The sequence below is a fragment of the Ixodes scapularis genome, unplaced genomic scaffold, assembly GCF_016920785.2.
Source record: "Ixodes scapularis isolate PalLabHiFi unplaced genomic scaffold, ASM1692078v2 PGA_scaffold13__105_contigs__length_92229423, whole genome shotgun sequence".
Classification (NCBI taxonomy): Eukaryota; Metazoa; Arthropoda; class Arachnida; order Ixodida; family Ixodidae; genus Ixodes; species Ixodes scapularis.
The window spans coordinates 5,583,371-5,595,055 of NW_024609839.1; the positions used below are offsets into that span (position 1 = coordinate 5,583,371).

General features: G+C 43.7%; 1 pseudogene; it reads right to left on the bottom strand.

Annotated features, from left to right (window-relative positions):
• Positions 1-3,764: 3,764 nt before the first annotated feature.
• On the bottom strand, positions 3,765-6,896 carry LOC120841035 (annotated as a pseudogene).
• Positions 6,897-11,685: the final 4,789 nt, after the last annotated feature.

The window sequence follows — 11,685 nt, forward strand, 5'->3', positions numbered from 1 at the left end:
ATAACATTCTTGTCGAACAGGTGACCAAAGTATGAAATCAGAGTAGTAGTTACTGTAATTCGTTTTATCACAATTCGGCAAACGGCAAAGGCTACAGTCTCGGTCAGCCAATATGCACGTTGGAGAGAGGCACATGACATGTCATTCAGAATGCTCGTGTGCACAGATTTGTCACACATTCGCTCTGTCTCTTTGATTGGCCTGAGGGGGCTGTGGCGGTTTCCCTTTTCCAAGTTACAGTAATACGAAGCGTATGCAGCCCAAACTTTTCAAAAAAGTCTATTGAAGAGACCGAAAGGAATGGTTAACATTTTTCAACCAGACTCCTCTTCAGGCAAGGGATGAACAGAAGTATTAATCATCTTGTCCAGGTAATTAGAACAAGTAAATAATTGACCGACTAATACCAATGCGCTCTTGATAAAAACGTACTGCTGCAATAAATTCTACGAAAAAGAAAAAGGTGCAGTTAATCTATGCATACACCAAAACAGTTGTTCTTATTGCAAGTCGAATAGCTTTGAAGCAGGTGCCTGCAACAATTTATTCATCCCCCCACTCAATAAAACGTCATCCTCGTTGCTCAAAATAAGTGCGCACTTCGCACTCACCAAAAAAGGAAGAAAAGCGATCGAATGTGGAATCGTCGTTTAGCACAAAGGGCAGGAGCTTCCTCGCTAAATTTGCTATGGTTATTCGGTGACGCAGGGCTGAAACAACTTCTTCTAGGCCCCAACGCGACGTATACCTTTCGCGTCGATTCTCTGACATTCCAATGTTCAAAGGAAGCTAAGGGGATGCGAAAAGTTTATGCAAAAACCACTCAAAGTTCTATCGATCCTTGAACAGATCCCGAATCCGAGCACCGGTACGGCGATACGGCTGATGCTGTCTCACAGGTGTTAATATCCAGAAAATCCAGAGCAATCTTGCGCAAAAAGGGTATAAAGTCTCATTCTTTCATACTTTCACATTATACTTGTGTCAGCGAGCACGAAAAACCCCGAAATCGTCGGACAGCAGCTGCACATCACGGCTGCCGCGCACCGAACAAACTCGCATCCGCCAGCTCTGGGCGCTGCCATCTTACCAGTGACGTCACGGCTCTTGGTAGGTCACGTGACGAGTGGTCACATTTGCGTAAAACATGGCGGCAACCGGTGGGGTGCCCCTTCCGAACTTCCGGGTTATCACTCTAAGCCCATCTAGCTCGTTGCCATAGGCATTCCTCTTCTCTCCCTCTCTGACGCGAGCACCTTTTATCTTTATGTTTTGCTTTTTTAGTCCCGCGCGTCGACGGCAGCGGCGCCTGGTTTGGCCCAATATAACAGGCGGCATTCTTCAACGCATGTCGCTACTTTTCCGTATAAAAGGGCTTTAGGTATGATAACAGTCCTTCAAAACTGAAAAAAAAAAAAACGCACGGCGATGTTTTCTTTACGAGTGTGAATTCTTTGTACACGTCAGAAGTCAAAGATTGTAAAAGAACAAACAAAAAAAAACACATGGGGAGTATTTACTGGCGGCCATAGCTGTGTGCGCGACTGCTGAGCTCGTGCTGACAACGACCTTCCACAGCTCTTCCTCAACGTGCATTCCGGGACTTCAAGGCTGCCGGTCTTTGCGGCCTATTTATGTGAGCTCATTTTGAGCATGCGCTCTAAACATCGCGCTCAGTCCGATTCGCAGTAGTTCGGTAGTCCGATTCGCAGAACTTCAGATTTCCTGAGGCGGGTTGGGCGGGTCAGCAGCGAGCGATGGGGATCTGGCATGACGTTCGATCGGTGCTTGAAGGAGCCCCAGGAAAATGATGGCGTTGTTGCTCACTGGGGTCCACAGGGGTCGAAGTGTCAGGCTCCAAGGAGGTAGCCCAGCCAAAGTAGAAGCTTCCGCCTCCGAGGAACCGAGGCCCAGGGCTCAGATTGAGGCACCGTCGTCACTCGGTGTGTCATCCTCTCAACGTCGTCGTCGTCATCTTGCATACTGAACTTTCGACGTTTTTCCCGTGTATCAATATCTGTAATCTGTAATCAATCAGCCCCGGCAATTTGCCGCACAATTTCGAGCGCAAACGAAACAGACGAGACCAAAAAAAAAAGGAAGGGGAAAAGGGTGGCGTTCGATTCACCCTCGTCAACAGGATAAAAAAAAAAGTATAGAGTGTTTCGGCGTCTCGCCGCAGCGGGGCGCCTAATAAATGACTCCCCTCTTATCCATTACTTGCCGCTCTACCTTTTCACTTTCGGCGGCCGCGTCACGTGACTATCTGCCAGGCTTTGTTAGTATAGAGGAGGCTATGGCAGAACTTTTTATTTGGCTAGCTGTCAATTTGCGAATTTGAGTGGTGGTGCGCTTGGCGTTCTGCTGTGTACTTGTAAATTTTCCAAAATGTCATTGCTTTCATAGCTGATGTCATTTGAACTTTTTTTGGAATCATACGCCTATTTTCGATGTATACTTTATATTTTATGTATTTGTTGTATTGTCTTCTCCCTGCAAAAATGCCATTGTAAAGGCGGTGTAGATAATTGAATAAATAAATAAATTGCCGACACTTGCGAGTATTCAACTAATTTTTGCAGCGTCATGTTCCGTCCGGAGGAAACTTTTCTGATTTCCTTGAACAAATCGCAGCGGAACCGGACTCACTAAAAAAAAAAATTCAGATGTGAGGAGGCGGGTATTTTTTAGTAAGGAGACAATCGATGCAATGAAAAACTCCCAGGTCGCCGAAAGTAAAAATGGCGAGACAAGAACTGTGAGCGAGACAAAAGAGGAAACGGCGGCGCTGCTAAAGGGGTGAAAACTTGACCTGCAGCATTTTCCCAACAACAAAAAAAAGGATGTATCGAGTGCACCCTTCGCCCCAAACAGACACATACACATTTTTTTATTTTTTTCTAACCGCGAAAATTATTTTTGCATATCCAAACGCTTATTTTACGTCCAGATGTAGCGCTAGGGGTATGAACTGGTTCGAGCCAGATGCCAGCGTTTCAGAACTTACCGTCAACTCATTCGAAAGTTACATTACTAACGAAACCCAGCGGAAAAAACGGCAAAGGACAGGTAGAAGGAGTAGACGCTTGTGGTGTCCATCTGTTGGTTCGGACCGCTAGGGTTACATGTGAGCGGAGAATGAGCGTTCAGCCACGCGTTGTTTAACAGCCACGCCTCGTAAGTCGTGCAGCCACGACCAGGTGGTTCCTTTACAGCGCAGACAGATGCGGCTCCAGAGGCCGCTGCCTAAACACATCTCTCGTTTTCATACTCTGGAACAATGTTCATTTCGCTTCGAGTCAGTCGGCGCCAACGGTGCGCAGTTGGGGAATTTAAGCCGCTCTCACACTGCTCGTACGTCATAGAACCGACGCTGGCTGCAGACATGATTTCACTGCGTTCACGCCTCAATCAGGTTTCAAGCGTGTGTGCTTCGTACAGATGTATGCTTTTAACATGACTAAAATGGGTTTTTATATGAGCAGTGTGACTGGACCCCTATATACAAGGAATGCCTCAGACGGTGTCTGCAGCGTCTTTTTTGTAAGATGTATAAGGAGTGGGACCGCCGGTTTAGAGTTAGACCTTGGCGGTATATCCGGGAGAGCCACGGCAAGTAAGCTGTGTTCTCTAGCGGTGAAACTTTATTTCCAAAGTTTGCACAAAGAACTCAGAAAGCGAGAAATTCCCGAAATATATAGTGAAAGGCAACTTCCGCGCTATTTAGTGCTTTTTTTTTTTTGCACCGAAACAAAGATTAGAAATTAGGTACGCTTGGATTTAAAAGCGCCCGTGCAGAAACCATAGTCATAGTCCCTGATCTTCATCTCCACACTGTCGTAGATGTACTTGTAGGATTCCTCGTTGCCTTTGATGTGCCAGGTAATACCGAGGGTCTTTAATGTGCTAGGTAATTGCGAAGGATTTTTGAATTTACGTCCATTAAGGTTTGCCTCGTTGCATTCCTTGAACCACCAGCCACCACTTAGTCTATCGGAGCACTTGTCTTTGTCGGGTGGCTGCGTCATGCTCTTCTTGATGGTGAACTTCTCTCCGTTGTGGTAGGACAACGCGTCGTAACCTGTGCATGCGAAAAACCAGCGTCATCCAAGCAAGGGTGTTGAAGGCTCTTGCTCTATAATATACTAACAAGCTGCAAATATAAAATAATATGCTTTGTTATAGGCAAACATCTTGAAACACTTGAGACACAAAAGGCTTTTTGTCACTTCCAAACTTATTTGCATCAATATTGGTTACACACATTAAATGACAGAACCCAATTAGTAACCTAAATTACAAGTCACAATACGTTTTTTGTGGAGTTATTGCATTTTGAAATTTGGTCTGAAAGGCTCCACACTCTTAAAAAAAGGGTCTCAATGACTCCCTTTGGGGGTTATTTGCGCGTTACTGATTTGACTCCTCCACGACTCCAGTTTGTAGAGTAACTTGACTCTTATTTAAAAAAGAGTCCTGCGACTCTCATCACACTGGAGTCATGGTAGTGTATGGGCGACTCCAGGTGACATAGTCAAATGGCAAACAAAATCTGGTACGAAACAACAGTCAAAAGCTAACATTATAGCAAAGGGTGGCCGAACTGCGGCTCTGGAGCCACATGCGGCTCTTCACTGGTTTAAGTGCGGCTCACGGCTCCTTGGTAAGCCTGCCCCCTTTCTCGTCCTGTGTCCCCAAGGCAAAAAAAATGTTCTACAATTTAAAAAAAAAAATAAAAAAGCTCATTGTCTTAGTAGTCTTGTACTTACGCAACGTAAATACAGATGGATTGCTTTTCACAAACTGATGCGCCCATACATGGGTAAACTACTTCCAAAATGTACTTAAATTACAATTACCATTACTTTGCTTCAAAAGTAGTTTAATCACAATTACAATTACTACTAGGTGAAAGTAATTCATTATGATTAGAAATTACTTTCAAAAAGTAATACAATTACTTTACAATTACTTATCTCTGAGAGCGATTCGACTTGGACCATATAGCTTTAAACGAGTTTTTAATAATGCAACACATTTGTTCATTGCTTGCCCCGATGCATGAGGAGGCTTAGGCATGGCTGTATAAATGTCATGTATTGTACTTTCCGTTTGTGAATTTTGTGAATTTTATGATAGAACTTGACAGTTTGGGGTAATGAAGTCGTATGTTTGCATATTTTCGATAAATAATAATAAATTGGTTCATATGATCGAAGACGGCAGGTCGGTAAAGTAAAATCAGGTTGACACAGTTTTGCTAGTCAGGCAAATAGAAATGCGACAATTAGTCATCTCTGAATATTTTAAGAGTGTTAATATAATCCACACGCGCTAATTGAAACTCATTCGCACGCACAGGTTTATGTTAGTGTAAATTATTGATATTGATTTGGAATTATGGTGGTTCAGAAATATATAAGAACCGAATCGGGGGCTCCGGAATCAATGGTGACAATATTCACAGGTGCGAAGTCAGTCTCCAAAATGCTGACGCAAATACTATACGAAGTAAAGCAAACAGGAAATAAACTTGGAACTGCGAGTGTGTCACCGATCGCTAGGCGGCTGGTGCGGGCGCTGAGGCTTTCAGAGGGGTACCGTCAGCAACGCAAAGTCTTGCAAAAGTAATTTGTAATTGCGCCTGAAGTTTTGGAATTACTGGAGCTAGAAAGTAATTAAATAACAATTACAATTTCTTCGAGCCGAAAGTAATTAGTCACAATTACAAATTTAAAAAGTAATTAAATTACAGTAATTTAACTACTGTAATTAAATTTCTACTTCCTTTTTTTCTGCGACCCTCTTAATTTCTGTAGTTTTGTCTGCATCTCTAACAACATGTCCCTCTGGCCAACCTTGTTATGGCACATAATTTTTGCTATTTCACAAAAGGTCGATTATGTCGGCCACATTCTTTGTGCAATACTACACGTCACACAAAAGATTTCGATTACGTACTAGTTTCTTCAAACGGTACATTCAGAACAATTATTAACGTTTGCGATAACTACGTGTTTAATTATGTTTGGAATTTGAATTTTAAATTAGCAAATTTAAACAATATTTCAGTCAGAGAGTGGCTAACAACCGTCTAAAATCACAAAAATCAGCCCACTGAGAAAGACAGAAAGCACCCGCAGCAGTTAAAGCCTTTCAAGAACAGTCAGTTTGGACTCGTTTCCAGCTTTCGGTTTTCTATCGGCAGAGCCTCACAGGTCCTGCTCCCCGCGGACAAAGCACTCAATAACACGCGCCATCATATACTCTTCGCTTTTGTTTCGAGAGGCACGGCAGCAGAACCGATACCTACCTTGAGGACCCTGGTAGTCGTCGATGGTCAGCTTGTAATTCTCCTGTTTGGAGCCGACGTGAAATTTGTTATAGAGCAATACTGTCGTTCCCGTTGTTCCTTTTCTTTTCAGTTCGACTCTGAGAGCTTGTTGATTGTTCGGAAAACTCGTAAGTGCATGAAGATTTTCAAGTCCTTTAACGGAAGGTATAAAATGTGCTTAGAAATAAAACATCAACACTATCTCCGAAATTAAGACTGACTCATAAACTTTCCTTGACGCAGGGCCTCACTCCTAACGTGAGCTGCAGGAATGAGCATTGCGCTGACTCAAAGCACATATCAAACCAAGCTAACGATAGTAAATTCAATACAACGAACACCTAGAAAAGTAGCAATTCATAGTTTTTATTTCGCAATACTATATAATCTTATGCTTCGGTAGCAGGGGGTTATGCATTCCATTATTATAATTGTTTTTATACACGAGCAAGCTGAAATGCTGGTAAGATAAAATTATCTGTGAGAGCTTGCTTTCAATGGCGAGTATCAGAGCTCATTGCAAAGCAAATAGACACACATAGGCTACGTCAGCTGAGGGCATTTCTACTGACTGCTCTTGTTTAACGCGTGGACCGAAAATTAATATTAATGCTGCTCGTGTTTTCTGTTTAACGCAGGAATCCGTTGATAGTTTTTGGTTTGGCGGTGATTCTGAAAGGAGATCTAACGTCACTGACGGATGTGACGCATGATAGATGTAGCCCACTAAAGTTTGCGAGAAAGATTACCACGTGACGTTGCCGCGTTATGTGACGCCAAAGTGTCACGTGACACCCGTGACTCCAACTGTCTGTATGTTGGGCCACTCGTTTATCAAAATGGCGGATATAATGAGGGTCGGAGATACGTGATGGTGTACCAGTTGCTGTGCCTGTCTCGTGGTGCGCTGGCTTTACTGAGCGACACGATTTATTCGCGCTTCTACGAGGAAGCTGGAGTAGTACGCAGGCAGGTCACAGTTTTCTCCCGAAAACAGCAAAGTGCTTAGCGTAATATTGACGTCATGATACAGTTTTCTTTTGAAGTCAGGAGCAAAACAGAAACCATATTTAGAAAGCAGGCGAGCTCGTGAAGGTTACACTTGATTCTAAATCGGAGACGAACGGACGACAAGAGGTCAAACACACGTGTCTCAAAGCTCATCACTTTGCTTCAGTCATAAAGATTGAGACGTGTATGTTTGTCCCCTTGTCGTCCGTTTTTCTTCGGTTTAGTATCGTGTGTACCGAAACTAATTTCTGTTTTGGAGTCAACGCCTCGCTACGGACGTTAATGTCGGTTTCACTCCTACTGCAAAATGTGTCGAACAACGTAATTAGAGAGTTAAATAAAAGTTTCAGGCACTTAAAGGTGTGTCTTTCAGAGCCATGTCCGTTTAAATGGGTTGAACGGATATATTATTCTTGAAATTCATTGCTTGTATGTTATTTAGTATACACATCAAGTTTCGCAATTTTAGAGCTCTAATTCTACAGAAAAACTCAGTTTAACCTTTCGCTATCTAGATTATGAAACTGGAAATCTATTTAAATTCTATCAGGATTTCATGTTTTAAAAAATTATTCACTTGGCATCCCGCTGCTGACACTCGATTACGTATTTTATGGTCATCTTTCAGGCACAGCAACAACGCCGCCGACGCCGCTTTTTTTCTTTTTTTAAGTATTGCGACAAGTGCAGGCTCTCCTAGAGGTATCGACTTCTAGGATAACCACAAGGACGACGCCAAGGCAATGGGACAAGTAGGTTGCCCATTGAGCGGCGCGAGCCACTCAATTGTATTTTTATTGGTTTATGTGATGCTTGTTTGCTCAATGAAACAAAACATGTTTTACGAATGCCGTTATTAAATATTATAAAAATGTTGCTTACCAAGCCTCTAAATTTTAATTTTTGTACTATTGGAAAATTCCGACCATAGCTCGATGGAATACACTTTGAAGCGGTCACCGACCACCACTTTACAACTTTCTAAAAGACAGCAGAACTTCGACGGGTTTTTAAGTTTTGGTCTGCAATCGGAGCGCTTCTCGGAACCGACGGCATCGCACCCCGTGGAGAAATAGTGCAACCAACATCTTGCTTCGCTGTCCTCGTGCAACAGAGCAGAGGCAGGTTGCAATATTTTTCCACGGGGCGCGGTGCCGTCGATGCCGATGAGCTCTCCGATTGCAAACCGAAGCTTAAAAACCGTCAAAGTAGTGTGGTTTTTCAGAAAGCTGCAATATGCAGCGCGTGCTTTCTATCGCACTCCAATATCTTTATTTAGTGTGTTTCGATGATGCTAAGCAAGTTTCCCAATAAAATCATGTCGTTAAACTCAAATTAAAAAATAATTACTCGAAAATAATTAACAACTTAATTATCCCGAACTTTAATAATATTCCTAAATAGGCTCTGGCCTAAAACCAAAACGGCAGAAGCCTTTATTTTCGGTACGATTCGTAGTTTTTGCAGTATCGAACATGTCCACCTTTCGTGAAACACCCTGCATACTACAACACATAATGTTCTCTCCATGGTACTAAAATTGAGGTTGCAGAATACCCTAGTACGCACTACCATGCACTTTGCCAGATTTTTCTTCTAGGAAATGTTAATCCTAAAATTGCCTGACAATGCGCTCAAAACGGTGAAAACACTCATATTTCTAAAATTTATTAAAGGGATGCTGAACCGAAATTTTGATTCCACAAAACACGCGGTAAAAGCGTGCAACGGGATGCTACAAACACCAAAACATCACGCATACAGCGATATCTTGAACGGATGACCAAATTTTTCAAGAAAAGGAGGCGCATTTGACAGAGATGATGTCGTCATGTTTCTCCGAGAAGGAGAGGGAACGGCCTCGCGTCTTCTCCGCCTCGCCGCCTTGAGGGAGCGAAGCGAAGAGAGAAGGAAACTCGGTATATTGACGTCACGCGCCTCGTCGGCCTGGTTCAATCTCGACCTCTTTTTCCAAAAATACGGCCATCCATTCGAGATATCGCCTTACGAGTAGCGGTGTAGGGATTGTAGCGTCCCGCCTACATCTCCTGCATTGTTTTTTCTGAAATCCAAATTTCGGTTCACCATTCCTTTAAGAATTAATCTACAGCCCTTTCAGGGGAAAATCGAAGGGTCGTACGACCTTTATTACGTCTTCATAATGAACCTCCGAAAGAATCAACACTCTCGTGTATTCCTGAAACTCAGGTTTGTGTAGCGAAATTTGCCCGTTGAGTCACTTACTTAAGGGTGCATAAACGGAGTATAGCGTGATCGCTAGAGCGCTTCGCGTTCCCACCTCGACAGGGCGAGCAAGGAGCAGGAAAATCGAATCCAAATGCTCGCATGCGCGTTTACACTTGCGACTTCCAGTCGCGCGACCAACTAGTGACACGTGACAAGCGAGAAGCGACGTTCACACTGGAGGCGATCGACGAGCAGCTCCGGAGAATTGCTTTCGGGAACTCTCGAGAGCCGCCGCCGATACCGTCCTCCCCACTACAGCTCCCCTATCCGCAGCTTTCACGACCTATAAGGGTGCGCACTGGCGCCTGTAAAAATGACCGTCATTTGGATGATCGTCAAAAAAACAGCAGCGCGAGGTTGTGTATGCGACGCCTAAGTAATTTTAGTTTTGCAATATACGAGCAGGATTAGAGCTTATTTTATTTCTTTCATGCCAGGATAGGTGTAGGCAAGCACCTTTATTGTGAAGCCGATCATCCAGGAGCTAGGGAGCGCGATTCTCACACCGCGGTGCCACCATCGATGAAAGTTACGAATAATCTGTCTGATAGTGTAAAACGCTGTCAAAGCTGCTGAAGCGAGTATAGGGTTCAACAATGCTGATCACTTTGCACGTGTTCTCGCGCAACCGAAACCACAGATGAAGCCACGCGCTTGGAAAAAATCTTGTATATATTCCTACCAAGGGATCTTGTATAAATTTTATGGGGTGTTATTCTATACAGGATTTTGTGTAGGTATATGGAATTCATACCCACATACAGGATCCTGTGTTGGTATAGACGATCCATACAGGATACTGTGTAGGTATCCTCCAGCGGCGGATTTATGGGTCAGGCCTGGGAGGGGCGTTAGGCATTCGGCTGGCGGAAAGGGGGGGTGGAGGGTGAGTCTGCTGAGAAATGACGTTACGGCCGAAACGTTGCCCAGATCTATTTTTTGACACAATTTTTGCGATGTCACCAAACACTAAACTTTTGGCTGGTTTTATGATTTTATTTTTAAAAAAAGTTGACCTTGGGGATTTAAAGGGAGGGGGAGAGAATCCGCCCCTGCCATACCAACACACAGGATCCTGTATAGGTGCACAGGATCCATAGCCACCTAAAGAATCCCGTAGAGGTAGAGAGTATTCATACTTCCGCCCAGGATCCTGTATAGGTACAAGGTATTCATACCCACACACATGGTCTATTCACGATCCATACCCACCTAAAGAATCCTGTATAGTTAAAAAGCACTCATAACTACACAGGATCATTTATAGATATACACGATCCACACCCACCTAAAGGATCCTGTATAAGTACACAGAATTCATATCCACCTAGAGGATGCTCTATAGATAAAAAGTATTCATACCCACACACAGGATCATGTAAAGGTATACACGATTCATACCCACCTAAAATATTTTCTATAGGTGCAGAGTATTCATACCCACACACAGGACCCTGTATAGGTGGGTGCATACAGGATCCTTTAGGTTAGTATACACAATCCATACCCACCTAAAGGATCGTGTAAAGGAACACATGATCCATACACCCTAAAGGATTCTGTATAGGTAAAAAGTACTCATACCCACACACAGGATCCTGTATTGGTATACATGACCCATACCCACACACAGGATCCTGTAAAGGTACACACGATCCATACCCACCTAAAGGATCCTGTATGAATAGGTATACACGATCCATACCCACCTAAAGGATCATAAAAGGACGTCATCCCCACCAGTGGAGATGACGTCCGTTGTTTATATAGTTGTATTAGTTGTCGGTACTGATGATAGAGTTGGCGGTGTTGGGAATCCTTTGTCGATGTTGCCTGTCATATAAAGCGGTTCGCGGGCTGGGAAGCGTCTAAAAGAAAAAGAAGGCGAGTTGTGTGCATGAGCGAGGGATAAATCCAAAGGTGTTCTAGTTCCTCTTGTCTTGGCTCTTCGTTACATAGCACTCGGTTAACACGACATGGTGGCAGCGGTGGGATTCGGCGACCGGGCAATATTGTCTCTGAAGAAGCTAGAAGCACCACCGTTGGAAGAGGCCCAACGAGAACAGCGAAACCTTCCACCTGGCCGGCTCCAT